The sequence below is a fragment of the Castor canadensis genome, chromosome 5, assembly GCF_047511655.1.
Source record: "Castor canadensis chromosome 5, mCasCan1.hap1v2, whole genome shotgun sequence".
Lineage (NCBI taxonomy): Eukaryota > Metazoa > Chordata > Mammalia > Rodentia > Castoridae > Castor > Castor canadensis.
The window spans coordinates 74,371,448-74,391,489 of record NC_133390.1 but is presented as its reverse complement, the minus strand read 5'-3'; the positions used below and the strand labels follow the sequence as shown (position 1 = coordinate 74,391,489).

Genomic DNA, 20,042 nt, shown 5'->3' with positions numbered 1-20,042 from the left:
AAAACCCAAGCATGAATGATCCGAGTAGCACTATTCATGATAGTGAAAAAAATGAGAAAAATCTAAATGTCCACCACCTGATCAACGGATGAAATGTAGTGCAGTCATCCCTCCACAGCTCAGGGATCCAAGAGCCTGTCACGCACTAACTGCTCGGAGACTGCAGTCTCTTCTGTAAAACGGCATCATATTTGCAGCTAACCTATGAACTTTAAATCGTCTCTCTGCTACTTATCACACCTAATGTAATGTAAATGCTGTATAAATAGGTTGTTAGGCCTCACTGTTTAGAGATTAATGGCAAGAACAAAGTCTGGGTATTTCAGTACTGATGTAATTTTTTATTTACTTTTTATTATATTATTGTACTGGGGGTACATAGTGACACTTACAAAAGTTCTTACAATATATCAGAGTTGAGTTCACCCCCTCCATCAGTCTCCCATTCCTGGAATAGTTTCAACAGGTCTCATTTTTCCATTTTCATATATGAGTACATAAGATTGCCACCAATTTCACTTTCCTACACTCTTTCCTTATATCCTCCCCCTCCCACTGATACCAACCCCTCCCCAGACAAGACTTGTTTTACCTTCCCTGATGTAATTTTTTAAAAAAAATTTTTCCCTCTGGGTGCCGTGGCATATGCATGTAATCCCAGCTACTTGGGAGGCATAGATAGGAAAATAACAGTCAGAGGCCAACCTAGGGAAAATTAGCATGAAAAATGAACTAAAAGCAAAAAGGACTGGGGGGTAGGCTCAAGTTAGAGCATTTGCCTAACAATTGAGAGGCCCTATGGTCAAACCCCAGTACTGCAAAAAAAAAAAAAAAGAAGAAAGAAAGAAAAGGAAAGAAGGGAGGGAGGGAGGGGAGAGAAAAAGAGAGAGAGAGAGAGAGAGAGAGAGAGAGAGAGAGAGAGAGAGAGAGAGAGAGAGAAGCAAAGGAAAGAAAGGAAAGAAAGAAAGAAAGAAAGAAAGAAAGAAAGAAAGAAAGAAAGAAAGAAAGAAAGAAAGAAAGAAAGAAAAAGAAAGGAAGGAAAGGAAAGAGAAAGGAAGAGAGGAAGGAAGTTGTTCTGTGCAGGTGATTGAATCTGCAGAGGGGGAATCCTGAGCTATGGAAGGTAACCATACACCCATACACTGGAATAATATTTGACCGTACAAAAGAATGAAGTAGCTTCTCATCCATGTTCCCCTCAGGTCCCCACCAGAACCCATGTCTCTAGAGAGCCTCATGGAGATGAGGTTCCCCAGGGGATGCACGGAGAAGGTTCTGGCATTCCCAGGGAACCAGGGTACCGAGGCTGAGATGGACCAGCCGATGGAGCACGAAGACCACCGATGTGAGCCTCTAGAGACTCCCAGTGGACATGTCCTGGGACAGAACCCACCTCCTCAGGGTGGTTGGCCCTGAAAAACCTGGATGTGCTGCAGAAGAAAGCAAACCCATTCTGACTGAAGAGGAAAGACAAGACAGACCAAGAGAACATTGAACTTGGTGGTCCAGTCACAGCAGGGGCGTGAAGACAGAGAGGACAGAAAAAGGAGATAGGGGCAGAGCTGTCAGCTGCAAGGCAGAGATAGAGACTATAGGAAGATGCAAAGCCCAGAGCTGCTGAGGAGGAGGAGGAGAAAGGCCAAAATGTTAGCAGCCAGACAAAGGGTCCAAGAAAGGATTGAAAGGAAGAAGCAGAAAGAGCCAAGAAGTATAGTGGTAGCGTGGGTTCTCACCCAGCCAGGGGCAGAGTCAGGTCCTGTCCTCTCCTCTCCCAGCTGGGAGGCTCCCACCAAGCCAAGTATGGCCAGTGTCACATACAGGTGAAGCTGCCAGAAGGGACCTCACTGACACACAATCAGGGCCTGGGAATAGCTGGCAGCTGTGAGAATTGCTGTGGAGCTCCACCATGGAAGGACCAGGACCCTGTTCAGGTGCTCAGTGGCTTTCCCAGACCTGCCTCTCAGTGGCTGACATGCAATGGCCTGTGCAGGAGCTGACATTTGTCCTTCCGGCCTCATTGTGGCCAAGAAATGTTCCAGCTAAGGAGCCTCTATCCCACCATCCCTCTCTGACTTCTTCATTTTTGATAAAACACATCTCCTTCCTAATAAATAGACCCTCGGAGTTCTGTCAACAACAAAAGAAAGAAAGAATGACGTATTGATACATGATACACATGGACAAATTTTAAAAACATTATATCAAGTGAAAGATGTCAGTCACAGTCAGGCATGGTGGTATAAGCCTATAATCTCAGCTACTTGGGAGGCCCAGACAGGAGGATCTCAAGTTTGAGGCCAGTCTAGACAAAGGTAGTGAGATCCTACCTCAAAAACATAGTGAATAGGGAGAGGGGATATAAAAGAGAGTGATGGAGAAGGTGAATTAAACTATGATATATTGTAAGAATTTTTGTAAATGTCACAATGTACCCCCAGCACAATAATATAATTTTTTTAAAAAGAAAATAAAAAAGCAAAGTGAAAGCCAAGCACTTGCCTAGCAAGTGTGAAGCTCTGGATTAAATTCCCAGCACCACAAAATAGAAATTAATTAATTAAATTGGAGGGCTGGGGGCATGGCTCAAATGATAGAGTACTTGCCTAGCATGCTCGAGGGTTCAAATCCTCAATGCTGAAAAAAAAAAAGTCACAAAAGATCATATATTGTATGGTTCCATTTTGTATAGGAAATGTCCAGAATAGGCAAATAGAGAGAGACAGATCGGCAGTTACCTAGGTCTGGGTTTGGAAAAAACGGAGTAATTGCTAATGAGGGTGGGGTTTCCTGGGTTTCACAACTCTGCAAGAGTGCTACCACGCTGCTTCATGCACCTTGAAGGTGTGAGTTAAAGGTTATGTGATTATATCTCAATACAACTATTGTATAAAAGTAATTTAAAACAAAGCCAAGAAACGAGAATAGAATCCTATAAACTTAGTGTCTTGAATGTAAAAAAGGGAAACGTATGATCTGTTTACAAATTTTTTAAAAGTGAGGACGAACAAGCTTAGAACTTAAATTGATGCTCTCTGGCTAGCTGAGAAATAAATACTCATGTAAAACACTTTGTCTCCGGACAAGTAGAATTTAAATCTGACAGGATATTAGGATCAACTAGCAGCATGTTAAATTCAGGCTGATGGCTGAACAGTGACAGTAACATTTTGACCTCACTGTTGTGTGGTTGTGTGAAGTTTGTCTTGGTAGCTGTTGAGTGTTTCAGAAGTATGTATTTAGCTTTTCAAAGTAAAAATGTTTCACTGCTAATGAACTTTCCTATAACATCTGTTGGAATGTTTGTAAATGTTATGTTTTGAACATGGCGAAGCTATAGCTTTCTTATTTAAAATTGTCATGAATTCTAGTTAGAAATGGTTGCTAAGAATATCATTGATATATTAATTATATTATACAACATTAATACATAAAATATTTTATCAGGGTGCATTAATATGAATATCAATGTATAAGTTAATTATATAAATGGATTATATATCAGAAAACTCCAGGAAGTTGACATTCCTCATTAAGGAGAGCAGAAATTACTTCTTCAATTTGGGGAAAAGATGGTTGTTGCCTCAGGCTGGCATCTGTAACCAGCACTGCTTGCTTGGGTGGTTTCTGAAGAGTACTAAGCACCCAACACCCTTTACTGTTTAGGGGAGACTCCCCTGGGGTCTTGGGAAATAGGGTGTGGTTGCATAATCCTGGCTCAACCATCTGACTGTGTGCGGAGAACCATGGGTCTGGAGCAGGTGGTGTGACGATGACAACTGGCTTCAAAGGTGGCGGCAGCAGCAGGTATCTCAGGCAATGGTGGCAGTACTGCCAATGTCAGCCACCATGACAAAGGCTTCCAAACCCAGACCACGGTGTGGCTCCAGCTGCCCAACTCCCCTCCACCCATTTGCTCATCTGGATCTCCACACCTCACCCAGGCCTGGACCCTCTACCTTTCCAGTAAACTCCTCTCTGCTCAAGTGAACCACAGTCGCTTTCTGTTGCTTGCAGTCACAAGCTGTCTCATCCTCCAAGTAGAAACAACAAAGGAATAAACAAAATCCCTGGAGTTAAGAAAGGTGATGGAGGAATGAGGGAGACGGGGGAAGGAAGGCAGTGCTGGGATTTGGAAAGGTAAAGGTTTTCCTGAAATTAGCAGAAAGTAAAGATAGCTATCAGCCTTGCTATCGCGAAACTACACAGCCTGAAGCAGTGACAAAGCTGCTGGACCCTCGGGGAGGTGAGTGCAGCAAGTGGATCAGCAAAAGTCATCGACTACAGTCTACCTGTCACTCAGGGAACAGAGCCACCTGGATGAGGAGTGATAGAATCCCTCTCAGAGACGGTCATGTGTGCATTCTGAGATGTTCCTTGGTGGCTGTATGTTAGGGTAAGTGAGGCCTGGAAATACCTAGATTAGGAGTTGTTAGCCCAAATTGGACAAGGCAGGAAGAACTGACATGTTAAAGCATGCCCAAAATTTCAGCAGAGACGTTAATATGCAATAAATGTTTATAGGTCAAGTAATTGCAGACCAAACTTAAAATGCAGAATTAATGGGATTGACTTATGGCTGGTTATGTGACAGGAATATTTGCAATTAGGGTTATAATTGCTATTTAAGCTATTCTGGAATTATAATTGTGTATAATTATAATAGCAAATATAGTGACCAGAATTGTTAACAAGAAAAGAATACTTTCTAAAAGTTTTTGGTGTTCTACAGATTAAATTTGGTAATACCATATTTAAGATGATTTCAATGAAATAAGACTTCTTTCCACTGAGACATGCCCATGAAAATAATTTATAGAACGTTTATGAAAGAAATAGATTTGCATAGACCTTGCCCTATTTTAGGCCCAAATGGGATGGTCATCAGCACAAATGACCTGCTCAGTAGTTGTCTGATTGTTCTAGGCCTCAGTTTCCACATTTAAGACATTGATAGCTGGGTGCAGAGGCTTACACCTGTAATTCCAGCTACTTGGGAGGCTCAGATTGGGAGGATTAAAGTTCTAGGCCAACCCAAGCAAAAAGTTAGAGAGACCCCATCTCAACAAATAAGTCTGTGTGTAGGTAGTCAAGGTGTGGTAAAAGGATGGCAGTCTGAAGCTGGCCTGGGCAAAAAGGGTGAGACCCTACCTGAAAAATGACTAAAGCAAAGAGGGCTCAAGTGGCAGAGTATCTGCCTAGCAAGCATAAGGCCCTGAGTTCAAACCCCAGTACCATCAGAAAAAAAAAAAAGGAAAAAAGTAAGAAAAAAGACATTATAGTATCCCGCCCCATACAGTTGTTATAAAAATTAAATAAGTAATACAATAAGCCCTTATAATCATGACTGACACATCCTAAGAGCTCGATGAGTGTTTGTTGTTCCTACTGTGACTACTGGTGTTTTTGTTACTGGGATGAAGTGTGAGGGACTCTCAACCAGTATGGAAGCAAAAACAGCCCTGAGCAGCAATTCAGATGAAACAGATTACTTAAGAAACCCAAAAGGTGTGACATCCTCATTATCTCTCATTTCAGAAAAAAAAAAGGAAAAGAACCATGTAGAGAGGGTCCAACAATGGTGGGAGGGGCTCCTAATAGTGGGAGCTCACCACTGACCAGGTGATCCCCAGAGGTGTGTGCCCCTGTTGCCCATGTCTGCAAGGGGACCCATAGGCACCCTGCAGTGAAATGTCAGGGAAGAGAATGAGGGCTCCTGGGGAAGTACCAAGGAGCCCCTGTGAGGAGTGAAGAATGCCACTTGCAGTCTCAAGGACAAAAAGCTGAGGTGGGAGGAGAGAAGGATCCAGAAGGGACGCTGTGATGGGAACCAGCAGAGAGCTCCACAACCAGATTTAGGACATGAACCACAAAGGCAGGGAGCTGCTGATGGGAGGCCCCTACCTGCAAGTCCATCCTGCTAAGCCCAGACTGCGACAGGTGCTCAGCACAAGAGACAAACATGGGCTCTGGAGTCCAAGCTTAGTGGGAGTCAGAGCCTGACCGCAGCACCGGGCTCCACCTGCTACCTGCAGAATGACCTTGAGTGACGTGCCTGGCTTCCCCGTGCCTCCACTCACTGGTGGGAAAGATGCCTTGCATGGCCAGAGCTCAGTGCTGTGAGCTCAGATTATTGCTTGCTGACAATTTCATCTTCCAGAGAGCAGAGGAAGTAATAAGGGGAACTGCCACTCTCAACCTAAATTTGGCCAAAAGGAGGAATTGGTTGGCAGAGTGGAAGTGACAGGAAGCTTGGGAGAAAGCAGCTGTCTTCCTCAAATTTGGGACAGTTAGTTGTGCTCAATGGATTTTATCACTCAGAAGGAAATATTTGAGCTTGAGACATTAGGAAGCTACTTGAGAGTTAAATGACTTTTCATACCTGTCATCCCAGCTACTCAGGAGGCAGAGGTGAGAGGATCACAGTCCAAGGCCAGCCCAGGTAAAAATGAAAGACCCTATCTGAAAGCAAACTAAAGCAAAAAGGGCTGGAGGAGTGGCCCAAGTGGTAGAGCGCCTGCCTAGCAAGCACAAGGTCCTGTTCAAATTCCAGTACCACCAAAAAAACAAAGAAAAAGAAAAAGTGAGCCCAAGCTGGCCCACCCCACAGCCATGCCAAAAAGTCTAAAGAGCCTTCAAGAAAGTGAAAGCCACACAGGAACCCACACCTGTGAGGGGCTTCATGAAGTCAGGTTCAAAACAAAACATGGACACACTGCTTGCGGTCAGCACTGTCATGTTGGTGGTGACAAAAAGAAAGCAGAACTCAACATCTGTCCCATGCTTCTGTTTTCTCTGTCGGAGGGAATGGTCTGAGAGCTGAAAGACCCAGAGGAAAAGTCTATCCGAGCTGGGAGAAAAAGTTGCAAGAAGTTCTCCAAGGCTGTGCATGGATTCCGGAAATCCCACAGAGCCAAGGCTTTTCCAGTGTGGGGAGGCTGGCACAGGAATGTCCCCTCCAGCAGGCCTAAGGGCTGATGGTGCTTTGAGGCCAGCATTTCTTACCATTTCCACAAACCACAAGCCATTGTGCTCCTGGGGCCCCAGAACCAAGTGCTTCTGGGCACCTCAAAGAGGCAGGGGTGGCTGGGATTCAGCCTGAGGTGCGGGGGAGGACATGTTGGTCCCCGCCATTCTGTCCCCAACCAGGTTTTTGATGCAAATATTTTGAATGAATTACACCAGCATTGATTATTTTAGACAGGATGGTGTTTTCTGGAGCAAACTCCCCTAAGAAAATTTAATTCCTTCCTTATCTTTCCATGACACTCATTTGTAATATTTCCATTCTTATTTTTAGTCAACTGAAACATTTTTCACTGAAATCAATTGCTTTTCACTTACATTTTTTAATGAAGTTTTTGGCTCCTGGCTTTATCTGTATCTGGTCTGGATCAATTTTACTGAAATTTCTTTCATGTTAGGTAACATTGTGGTTGCTCTCCCTTCCCCAGCAACACCCATCTCCTTATTCCTGGTGTCACCCCAGCTTTGGTCTAGTGAGCATCCCTCCACCATGTTATTCAGGAGCTTGAGAGAAAGCTAACTCAGTCCCTGGCTGAAGCAGGAACTATGGCTCAGGCCTTAGCTCATCAACAAAGTTCCATCTCCAGTACACTCTTATTACTGCAAGGAGTAAAATCAGGCCAACTGGATCAGAAGACTTCTTTTTTTTTTGAGAACTAGGAGAGGAGATCCTCTCTTTCTTTCTTTGAATAGTGTGGTATAAAAATGTGAAGTCTGGAAGCACTGCAGCCATTTTGCTGTCATGAAGACTAAGCCAACATCATGCAGGACAAGGACCTAGAGGAAAACAAACTGAAGCCCTCATCAAACTACATCTGAAAGAGTTACTGATGGACTTTACAGTCACAGGAATCACTAAAACCCTTTCCTTCTTTCCCTCGTTAGCTAATTCAGTTTTCTGTTCCTTACAACTGAAAGTTCCTTGATTGGATCCCACTCGTGAGTTTGCTTTTATAGCCATTATTTCTACCAAGTCCAAATTTTCTGATCTAGGGCTGACAAAGTGGCTCAAGTGGCAGAGCTCCTGCCTAGCAAGCATGAGGCCCTGAGTTCAAACTCCAATGCCACCAAAAAAGAAAAATTCGGATCCAAATTTTGCAAGCCTAAATCTTGCCAGGATTTTACTTGGAACTTTTAGCTGAGAACAAATTTTAAAATGTTTTCATCTAAGCAGTTGCTAGTTTTATTTTCTGTTGATCGGGTCTGCTCAATCAATGAATTAGATAAGAGACTAAAGATAGTTAATATTTATTTTGGGAATAATCCATGAGGATGTCATAAGCAATGAGTCAGGGGGGAGAAAGAGAGAGAGAGAGAAAGCACTATGGAGCGTTATACACTGAGCATGAGCAATGACTGACTTGGGGCTGTGTCCTTCTGTTACAGGAGGGTTCAGACAGAGACTGAGAGGGCACCAAAGCTTTCGAGAAGCAAGTTTATTAAACAAGCCTCTGCAACTCAGCGGACTCGACGTCAAAGGCTGAGCACCAAGAACAAAGGGGGCTTTCCTTATATACCATTTAAAGCAGGTTACAGAAATGGGGGGGTACAGCTTGTCCCATACAAAATCACATGTTATTTCATTGGCTGCTTTAACCTCTAGGGTGAGGTGACCCTCCTCTGGTCTCCAGGTAACATTCCCCAACTCTGATTATAGTTTGTTTCATTGTAACACTCATTAATCTCCCTCTCTGTCCCCCCCCCCGACCTTCCTGCCACATTCCCCCCTTTGATGCTCGGACGCACTTCTGGGTCAAAGAGCATCATCTTGATCTAGCTGTTTATATTTTTATTTCATTATTATATGAGCAGCTGTCTTTTTTTTAAAAATATATATAGTGGCTTTTATAATGGTCCTGAGAGACCACAGTGCGGGGTGGGGGGATTAGGCAGGGTAACATCAGGCATGCCCCTAAGACAAGGAACATTGCCTCTGTTAAGTCTTGAACCCACCTAGGGTTGAGAATCAGCCCCTGAATAGGTCATCAGGACTTCATCCCTTCCACGTCTGCACAGAAACATAGGAAAGCTTTTTTATTTTGTCTGTAATCTCTTTAATTACCTTTTTCTCATCATTAATCTGTAAACAACAGTTACTCAGATTGAGAATATTCCAGCTATTGAAAGCATAGGGAAGTTAGCCAATGGGTGAGGCTGGGGCTCCATGTGATTGGGAGCCCCCCACCATTGAGTCTCCTGGGTAGTGTCATTGTAAAACTTATGTCCCAAGCAGATCAAATCCCCCATTGGGGTGGAGAATTGGCCTTTTGGATGGGAGATACACTAATTCCCAATAATAGAGGTTTTAGGAGCAAACGCTCTCCCAAGGCTAGGAAGAGTGGTTTCATTAAAGGGCTCCTGTGGGTTTAGCTCTTTTGCCTCCCATAGCCAATGGCCTCTCATATTTGTTCCTCCATAAACATAACACGACGTTACATTCAGAGTTTGTGCTATGGACTCAGCTAGTGAGACAAACAGATTTTCAGTTGTAACTGAGATGGGAAACTCACTTTGTATCTCCTCGAAAAAGGAGAGAAAGACCTGGTATGAGGAGCTCTCATGAATGATCATGATGAGCTGAAAATGCAGCAAAGTACTGGGGTCTGTTCCCTCTTTATAGATTAAAATGTCACACTTTTTTTTCCAACTTTTTAGCTTGTTTCATTGAGCTTGAAATTTTTCTGTGAGGTAAGGACCTCCCATTTTTGCCAAGTTGTCTACTTTTCACAACCCCAATAAGGGCAGTAGAGTATGCACAACCAGATGTCCCGTGGTCATCTTTTGGGCATATGTACTTGTCATTTAACCTATAGGTCCTGTTTCAGGTAGCCCCCCCCCACACACACACAGTTGCCCTAAGGCCCGGTGTTTTTGTTGGGGTCATTAACCCCAGTGTGGTTAACAAGCTTTCCAGTGCTGGTGAAGCTTCAGAACTCTAGCCATTGTTCCCAAGGGCAATAGATGGGGTTAAAACAGATACACTGACCCTCATCAAAGCACACTGAGTAGGTGGTATGGTTGTGGATGACCCAACAATGGTGCCTGCACAAGAATAATAAGTATGGAAAAACCAGAGTTTTGGTGCACATACATGAGTCACAGTCCAAAGCCTGGGGCTCCCCAGGTAGAGAGCTGACCAAGATTAGCAAGAAGAAAACATGGAAGGGACTCATCCTCAAAGGTGAGATGGGCAACTCCTCAAGCTTCTGTCATGTGTAGACTAGTCAGCTTCCGGAGTGACTACAGCAGGCTGACATCTCATCGTCTGTGGTCTCCTGTTGTCTCCTGGGAAGCAGGATCCTGTTGGGGAAGGGTGCTGGTGCTTTGAAGGGTGATCTTGCATGGTGAGGCTGGGTCAGGGATACACTCCCATTCGAGGGAATCTGGCTTCACTCAGCTGTGGTGGATCCAGGGAACGATCTCTGCTATCTTAACTGCAGTGGGGGTGGACAAAACAACGACAAAAGGGCCCCTCCAGTGGGGCTTCAGTGGTTGAACATTTTATTCCTTTACCTAAACAGCGTCCCCTGGTTTATAAGGGTGTGTGGGAGTTGTCAGGCTAATGGGAAGTCTCTCTCCTACCCAGTCACTGATTTTTGAAAGAGTCAACCCAAGGGCCTGTATCTGCTGTCTCAGGGTGAAGTCACCTATTTCCTTAAGGTCCCCTCACAGGCCCTTGACTAAAGGGAGTGGACACCCAAAAAGAATTTTAAAAGGAGAGAGACTGTCCGTTTGGTGGGTTTCAACCTAATCCTGAGGAAAGCTATGGGCAGTAACTGATTCCATTGTAGGTGTGTCTCCTGGCATCGTTTTACCACCTCAGCACAAAGGCCAGCCCATTGTCTGACCCAAGAGACACAGGAATTCTGAATCGAGGGATGATTTTCTTTAGCAGGCACCTGGACACCTTTTGGGCTTTTTCAGTCCAAGTAGGGAAGGTTTTTACATCTTAACCCTTGTTGGGGATTGTTTTTGGCACAGACTGACCTTTTATATACTGTCTTACTTATGTTGGAGATATTGGGGACATAAAAATGTTGGATCAAGGTTGTCTCAAGAGCTGTTTGCCCTGAGTTCCTTTATGGAACTGTTTGACAAACATGGGAGGCAGTGACTCAGGTATGGTAACATGGCTATCAGTAAACTCCCACCATCCGTCCAATAGAAAAATTTTTCCTTTAGTCTCAAATCAAGCCTGTGCTTGTGAAGTATACCATGGGTCCCACGCAGATAAGGGGCATGGGAACAAGGCAGCTGCCAGTGAGGCTGAAGTTTGTCTTCCTTGAAGGCTGCTTGCTTGGCTTCCCTATCAACCTTTTGGTTTCCCCGAACAACTGTTGTCTCCTTTTTTGGTGCCCTCAGCAATGTATGACTGTTATTTGCTTAGGGGCCCATTTAGCTTTTAGTAATTTTAGAATTTTTTGTCCCTATTTAACACTTTTTTTCCTGAGTTAGAGGTCTCTATTGGCAGTGGTCATGTTCTAATGAAAGCGTGCAGAGTCACTGCTGTGTGTCTGGCAAAACGTGTGCCGTCCCAGACAAAGCTGCTGCCATCTGCAAAATACTCAGCGTCTGGATGACTAATCACCTGGTCAATCAAGTCTGGCCGGCTGGACTTTAAACTGTCATGCTCTAGTGGGTCTGAATAATAGGGTGGTTGGGTTTAGAGTATTAACAATCTCTAGCTGGACACAAGGGTTTTCTTTGATATTTGACCATTTGGGAGTCTGTTAACCAATATTTTTTTTTATATTCCATGAGAGTCAAAACAGAGTGGGGAACTCAGACTGTGAGCTCTTGTCCCAAAGTAAGTTTGTGTGCTTCAGCCACCAAGATGGCAGCGGCTGCCAGGGCACACAGGCAAGGTAGCCATCCTTGGGAAATTGCATCAAGTTGCTTTGATAAATAGGCCACTGGGCAGTGCCAGAAACCTAGCAGCTGGGTTAAGACTTCTACATCTGTCCCCAGTCTTTCATGTACATATAGGAAGAAGGGCTTCATCACATCTGGTAAGCCCAGAACAGGGGCATTTGTGAGTGCCCTCTTAACTTATTTAAAGGCCTTTTCTTGCTCCTCTCCCCATACTGTGGGTTCCCATTCTCCCCTCTTTGTGGCTTCATAAAGGGATTTTGCCAAGAGAAAGTAACTGGGGATACAGATCTGGCAGAAATCTGCAGCTCCTAGAAATCTTCTAATCTATACAGTGGCACATAATGGGGTGGGCACTCCTTGGGGTTCCCCACTAATATGAGTTTCTCTGGCTTTTTATATTTTTCCCTGTACTTGGAAGCTGCTGCCTGCCTGGCTACCATAACCTTACATGTTTTCTCTAGGTGGGGCTTTAGCTACATGGACCGACTGCTGCATCCTACCAGCAGTCGACATAAGGAATCATCTGAGTGTTCCCTATTGACTCTATTGACTATGACCTTATCTAATGACCCCTCCAAGGGCCATCTTACACCAAAAGTAAGCCAGTTTATTTCACAGAAGGTCCTAAGCTTGCCAGGAGTCAGTTTGACCCCATAATCTCCATTAAATCCCCTTCTAAAGTTTTAGAGGGGTGTTCTTACTCTGACCTCCTCCCATTCCTCCCATTTGGCAGACATCTAGACAGAGACAAAGACAGAAGGGATGAGGGCTGTGGAAAGAAGGTAAGAGGTCCTTCTCTCCAGCACACAGGGGAAAACAAATAACACCACTTGCTTTGTCCATCTCTGGCCTCTCCCCTCATGGGAATTTAGTCATCTCTTGGCCATAGTTAGTCTGTATAAGCCCTGGACTGGAGGCCCTGTTAGGGATTACCCTAACCATATGAACTCACCATGGACCTGCAGATTGGGACTCTGCACTCACTTTGTAACCAGGCTACATCTCAGGCTCACACTTTCACACACTCTTACACATCACAGTACTTCCACCCTGCTTCCTGAACCTGAAAGACATGGTTTCACCTCCAAAAATGGCATTATTCAGTGGTCTTCGAGAGTTGATCCAAGTCCCCTTCTGCCTGAGGCAGGCCTGAATAGGGTTCTTACCAGTCTGATGAGCAGGCCTCCCTGGCTGGTTCCTGAGCCTTTCCAGGTTCTTTTGAGATCACATGTCATTTCATTGGCTGCTTTAACCTCTGGGGCAAGGTCTCCAGGTACATTCCCAACTCTGGTTTTTCTTTGTTTTACTGTAGTACTCATTAATCTCCCTGCCACACTTCCACAGAACAGCTAAGGGTAGACAGGCCAGGACATTGGTGTCCTGACAGCATGTGCAAACGTGGGGCAGGGTGGGGAGTGGGAGGTAATACAGGGAATGGTAGAGAGATGTAGTTGTGGAGTACAGGGAGCCAGGACTTGCCACAAAGGGCTACTAAGATCCCCAGAACCTCAATGTGGGGACAGGGCTCCTCATGGAGTCTGCAACTGCTGATCTCTACCCTGGGGAAGCCTGATGGAGGGAATGGGGGGAATACAGACCTGCCTCTACTCCCTCGCCAGGTTCCCCATTAGAAGCCACAGGACACAGGAACATTTGGGATGGTCAGTGAGGTGATCTGTCTGGGTGGGACAGGGTGGAGCCGGGATCTGGAAAACGAAATGGACCACCCAAACACAGTGTGGGTGGTTCCGTGCCACGGTGGATGGATTGTGTCCGTGATTTATTTCTATTATTTCTAATATGTCGAGGTGGAGCAGCATCTTTGCTCAACATGCTCTTTAAGAGCTTCAGTGAGTCTCTGTCTTTGCCTGGCAGTTTGTCATACCACAAACAGAATTTAAAGTATTTCCTGGATGTGTTGCCAGCTTTTTGCTCTCCCTGAAACTTAACCCTAGTCACTTTTCACTAACATAATTTCACACTTTCCCAGCAGGGGGCTGGGAACATATAACTCAGTGGTAGAGCATTTGCCTAGCATGCCATGGACCTGGGTTTGAGCTCCATGGGGAAAAACTTCCCAGCAGAATTGTTTCCATCCATTTGACTTTTCATTAACTAAAACAATTTAAGACTGGGTTCAGTAACTCATGTCTGTAATCTCAAGCTAGTCAGGAGGCAGAGATCAGATGGATTTAGGTTCAAGGTGGGGGGGTAGTTAGCAAGACCCCATCTCAATCAATAATCTAGGCAAGGTGGTCACACCTGTGGTCCCAGCTACACAGGAGGCAGTATATAGGAGGATCTCAGTCAAAGCCCAGGCAGTATATAGGAGGATCTCAGACAAAAATGAGACCCTACCTGAAAAATACCTAAAGCAAAAAAAGGGTTGGAGGTGGCATGGCTCAAATCATCAATATAAGTAGCAAGTGCGAGGCCCTGAGTTCAAACTCCAATAACACCACAAAGAAATTTAGTTTCAGTCTGCTATTTGCTCATTATATCCTTTGTGTGGTTTTTCTACCCTCTTCCAGATAATTTATGCAAATATGTTAAAGTACAATTTGGAATAATCAGGATTCTTCCAATTATCAGTGATAGAAACCCAACTCAAGGTAAGTATGATGTCACATGCTTGTAACTCCAGCCTTGTGGGAAGATGAGACAGGAGAATTACAAGTCCAAAGTCAGCTTGGGCAACATAGAGACCTTGCTCTAAAAATAATTTATTTAAAGAAAAAGAAAAGAAATCTAACTCAAAGTGGCATAAACAAAAGGGGGGTGGTGGTGGTATTAGTTGGCTCCTATAACTTTAAAGTCTGGCTTTAAAGTGCTCAAACAATGTATCCAGAAACCAGTATCTCACTTCTTGCCCTGCTGTCCTGCGTGGCCATGGCAGCAGACTCCTCCTGGTGGCATGGAGGACAGCTCTTGGTCAATTTGAGCCACTGGCCTACCAATCTAGCAATCCCTCGGGAAAGAGGACCTCTTTAGACAGTAGTCCAGCAAAAGCCTGGAACTGAGTCTCTCAGATGTGGCCGGGAAGCGGGGGGGGGGGGGGGGGGGGGGGGGGGCTGTGATGGACTGGATGGGCTGATTCTTCAAACTGAATGCTACCCTACTCCTGAAGTTCTACTCACGCCACATGAGCTAAATGCAGACAAGGAGTGGCACCCCCAAAAAAACCAGGTGCTCTTATCAGAAAGATGGAGGCCATAAAAATGATGACTATCTTTGCCAAGTGTGGTGGCTCAAGCTATAATCCCAGCTACTCAGAAGTCAGAGACTGGGAGGATCACAGTTCAAGTCCAGCCCAGGCAAAAAGTTCAAGAGATCCCCTCTCAATCAATGGCTGGGTGTGGTGGTGAGCGACTGTCATCCCAAATACACAGAAAGCATAAGTAGGAGGTCCACACTGGCACTGCAGTAAATGTGAGACTCTATCAGAAAAATAACTAAAGCAAAAAGGGCTGGAGGCATGGCTCAAGTGGTTGAGCACCTGCCTAGTAAGCACAAAGCCCTGAGTTCAAACCCCAGTACCACCAAAACAAAAACAAAACGATGACCATCCTTTTTATAACTTTAGGATGGACCCCTGGAAGAGGTCCTAGTTACACTTCACATAGAAAAGCCCCCTGGTCTCTACCCCTATTCCTGGTTAGGTTTTAAGCCAGCTGTCAGCTATCAGAAAACAGTACTCCCGGTCTCGTAATGTATACAGTAGTTCCTTTCAGAAGTTAGAAAGCTTTTTGAATATGTAAATAGATCACCTATAACAACCACATGTATATTTCCATAACAGAATTTAGTAGAATAAAATTCCTTCTTAACTGCCTGGTTGCCTCTTCCTTAATTGGTTATGTTTCCTTAGGCAGTTGGTCATTAATAGGGACTTGTAGAGTTCAAAGACATTGCTGGTGAAATTCAACGAGCCCTGGACTGGCTGGGAAAAGATCCACATTGTAGCACCAGCCCTGCTGCTAACCATGGGCCCATTTCTCCAGGGGCAAAACAAGGCTGTAGAGGCCTTCAAGACCCACATTATACAAGAACTTAGAATTCTATCCTGAAACGTGGATCATCAACGAGATTGTGAGATGGGAATACCACTTACTTAGGGAGGAGAAGGGAAGGTCCTCAGGCTATAGGAGGAGAGGGGAGAATGGCAGTTTCAAATTTCATCACCTTAAGGAAGTTTGTGTTCATCCAGGAAACTATCAACAGAGTGAAAGGCAAACCACAGAATGGGAGAAAATATTTGTAACTCATACTTCTGATAAGGGGATTAATATCCAAAGTATATAAAGCACTCCAAGAACTCAACAACAAAAATACTAATATCCAATTTAAAAATAGGCAAAGGATTTGAATAGGCATTTCTCTCAATGACCCATGAGCATATGAAAAGATGCAAATTGAAATCACAGTGAACTACCTCACTACCTCACACCCACCAGTAGGATAGCTTCTATAAAAACACATACACTGGTCGGGCATGGTGGCTCACACCTGTAATCCCAGGTACTTGGAAGTCAGATATAAGCAGATGGAGGTTTGAGGACAACCAGGCAAAAGCATGGGACTCATCTGAAAAACAAACTAAAACAGCTGGGAGTGTGGGTTAAGTGGTAGAGCCCCTGCCTAGCAAGCAGAGGCCCTGAGTTCAAGCCCCGATACCAGAAAACAAATAAACAAACAAACATGCATATATGTACAGAAACAGAAAACAAGTGGTGACAAGGCTGTGGAGAAACTGGAACACTCGTACACTGTTGGAAAAATAAAATGGTGCAGCTACCATGGAAAACAGGACAGTGGATCCTCAGAAAACTAAAAATAGATTTAGCACGGCATCCAGCAATTCCAAAAGAACTGAAGTCAGCAGGGGCTGGGGCGGAGGGGAGGGGGTTGTTTCATGGATGTACAGTTTGTTTTGAAAGATGAAAAATTCTGAATATTGGTTGAACAGTGTGAAAATACTTAATGTTACTGAACTGTATGATTAAATATGATTAAGATGAAGCCAGTTGTGTTGGCACCCACCTATAATAGGAGGCTGAGTCAGGAGGATCATGAATTTGAGGTCAGCCTGTGCTACATACTGAGTTGGAGGCCAGCCTGGATTACATAGCAAGATTCTATCTCAAAAGCAAAATCAAACAAACAGACCAAAAAAAAATGGTTAAGATGGTAAATTTTACATTACGTGTATTTTGCCATGAGTCTTTTTTTTTTTTTTTTTTTTTTGCATTACTGGGGTTTGAACTCAGGGCCTTTTTTTTATTTTTATTTTATTTTTTTTTATTATTCATATGTGCATACAAGGCTTGGTTCATTACTCCCCCCTGCCCCCACCCCCATGAACTCAGGCCCTTCACCTGGAGTCAGGCGAAGGGTTTTTTTGAGATAGGGTCTCGCAAACTATTTGTCACAGACTGGCTTCGAAATGCTATCCTCCTGATCTCTGCCTCCTGAGTAGCTAGGATTACAAGCCTGAGCCACTGGTGCCCAGCTTGCCATGATTCTTTTTAAAAAGTGAAGTTTTGAGCTGTGAGGAAGTTTAGAGAGTTTTCATTCCAAATCCCTTACTTTACAGAGGAAGACTGTCCATGAGTGTTAGACTAGTTACATAAACAGAACGCAGCCACAGAGATGGAGCTTCCATCTGGCCTGGCGCTGCTGTGATTTTAATTTTATGTGTCAATTTGGTTGAGCCACAGTGCTCAGATATGTGGTCAAACATTATTCTAGATATTTCTGGGGCAATGTTTTTGGATGAGATTAACATTTAAATCAATGGACTTTGAGCAAAGCAGGTTATCCTCCATAATGTGGGCGGGCCTCATCCAATCAGGTAAAGGCCTACGCAGGACAAAAAGACTGACTCTCCTGGGGCAAGGAGCAATCCTCCATCTTGCTGGCCTGCTCATCAGGGTTTAGACTTGCAGCCTTCAGAATCAGGTAAGCCAATCCCTTAAATAAATTTCTATATATGTCTGTCCTCTTTGTTCTCTTTCCCAAAGACTCTTGAGTAATACAGCTGCCTTTTTGTCTTCTGATCAGTTGTGCCCTTAAAACACTGCTATTGGAAGCTTGGTCTCCAATGTGATGTAGGAAGAGGTGATGGCTGGGAGGTGTGGCTCGGTGATGGAGCACCTGCTGAGCATGTGCTGGGCCCTGGCTTTGGTCCCCAGCGTGCTCACACACAGTGGGACCTGTAAAAGGTGGCCTCCACTAGGGCCATCACACTCAGCAGGGATGAACATTGGTCTTGTGAAAGTGGGTTATTATAAAAGAGCAAGCCCACCCCCACATTCATCCTTTTCCCCAGCCCACTGTGCAGTCTCTTCCACCATTGGGATGCCACTTGCCATGACCCTCTCCAGAGGCCAAACCAGAGGGGCCATCCAATCCTGGACGTTCACCCTTCAAAACTCTGAGCTGAATAAACCTCCTTCCTCTATTTATTTCCCAGCCTCAAATATTTTGTTATAGTACCAGAAAACCGACTAATACAGACTCGCATCACTTGACACTCTATGATGCTGTAGCAACCACATAGATTTTTTTTTCTGGTAAAAGTAAAAAACAAAAAAACAAGAAGGGGTCACAGCTAACCCAGGAGCGAATCTTAGCATTACTGATGGAAGAACAAGCAGACCCGCCTCCTGCTGGGATGCACAAGGCACCCACTATCACCTACATAGATCCTTACTAAAAATGTTTAACTTGAATCAAACCTTAAAATCTCCTTTATATATGAAGGAAAGTACATAGACTATCCAACTAGAAGAACGCTACAACAAGGAAACAGTCAGATAAATCCATTAAGCTGAACTGTTCCCTTCTACTTATCATCTTAAATAAAAGCACCTTAAGTCCCATAACAACCAGAAGCAATGCATGGTCCTGGATCTGATCCAAGAACATTTGGGAGACAACTGGAGAAGTTTTGAATATGGATTATTATTAGATAGTGGTGGAATAGTTCATTTTGTTGACTATTTTGATTTTGAATATGCAAGAAATTCTTATGTTTTAAATATATGTACTGAAATATTTAAGAGTGGAAAGTCACAGTGCCTTCAACCATATATTTTTTTAATTTTTATTTTATTCATATGTGCATACAATGTTTGTGTCATTTCTCCCCCCTTTCCCCCACCCCCTCCCAACCATATTTTTTAAATATTTCATCAAAAAATAAGAAAGAGAGGCCCGATATGGTGGTGCACACCTGTGATCCCAGCCACGCAAGAGGCTGTAGGTAAGAGGATTGCTGTTTGAGGGCAGGCCCTTACAAAAGCAAGACTTTATCTGAAAAATAACTAAAGCAAAAAAAGGGCTCAGATTTAGTGGCTCAAATGGAAAAGCACCTGCTTAGCAAGCACAAGACCCTGGATTCAAATCTCAATACGGCCAAAAGAGAAAAAAAGTAAGAAAGTGAGCTGGGTGTTGTGGTACATACCTGTAATCTAGCACTGGGGAGGCTGAGACAGAAGGATTGCAAGATCCAGGCCAGCCTGGGCTACAGGTCTAAAAAATAACCATCAAACCACCAAAAAGTAGTAAAGTGAGAGTGGACTCCCTTGTCCTGTGAGGCACTGGGCCCGAAAGATGGGGAGCTTGAACTGAGTGTGAAGGTGAAGCTACCACGGTCTCCTTGGTGAGGGAGGTCCACCATGGCGCTGTTCTTCTCGTTTCCTGCCTGCTTGGCCTCCCTGCCTGATTCCCCTTTGGGTTTGTAAGTTTCTAAGAAACTCCTTCCCTGGGCCAGCTAGAAGCCAGGCATCCGAAGGGCTGTCCCACAGAGTGGAAACCACTGCAGGGGGCTAGATGTGCTGATCTGTTGGGGAAGTAGTGAAATTCCCATCTCTGAAGTGGAGATGAGGGGTGCCCTGCAGCCTCCGCTATCAGGACCCAAGATAAGGACCAGCAAGCGAGGCCAGAGGTGGCCGTTGTCCTGGGGCCTGCAGCAGAGGTGCAGGAAGGCAGTGGGGACCAGGCACTGACATGAGCTGATTCCCTCCTGGGACCCTGCCTCTCCCACTGTTTCTGCCTCTCACAATCTGGAGGACCCAATTTCCTTCAGTGGCAGATTTCATTTGATAAAGAAAGGGAGGGGAGCTCGAGCCAAGCTGCCACACCAT

At 44.6% G+C, this 20,042-nt stretch overlaps 1 pseudogene; it reads left to right on the top strand.

The window, feature by feature from the left end:
• Positions 1–1,208: 1,208 nt before the first annotated feature.
• LOC109694510 (UBX domain-containing protein 1 pseudogene) lies at positions 1,209–2,043 on the top strand (annotated as a pseudogene).
• The last annotated feature ends 17,999 nt before the right edge of the window (positions 2,044–20,042 follow it).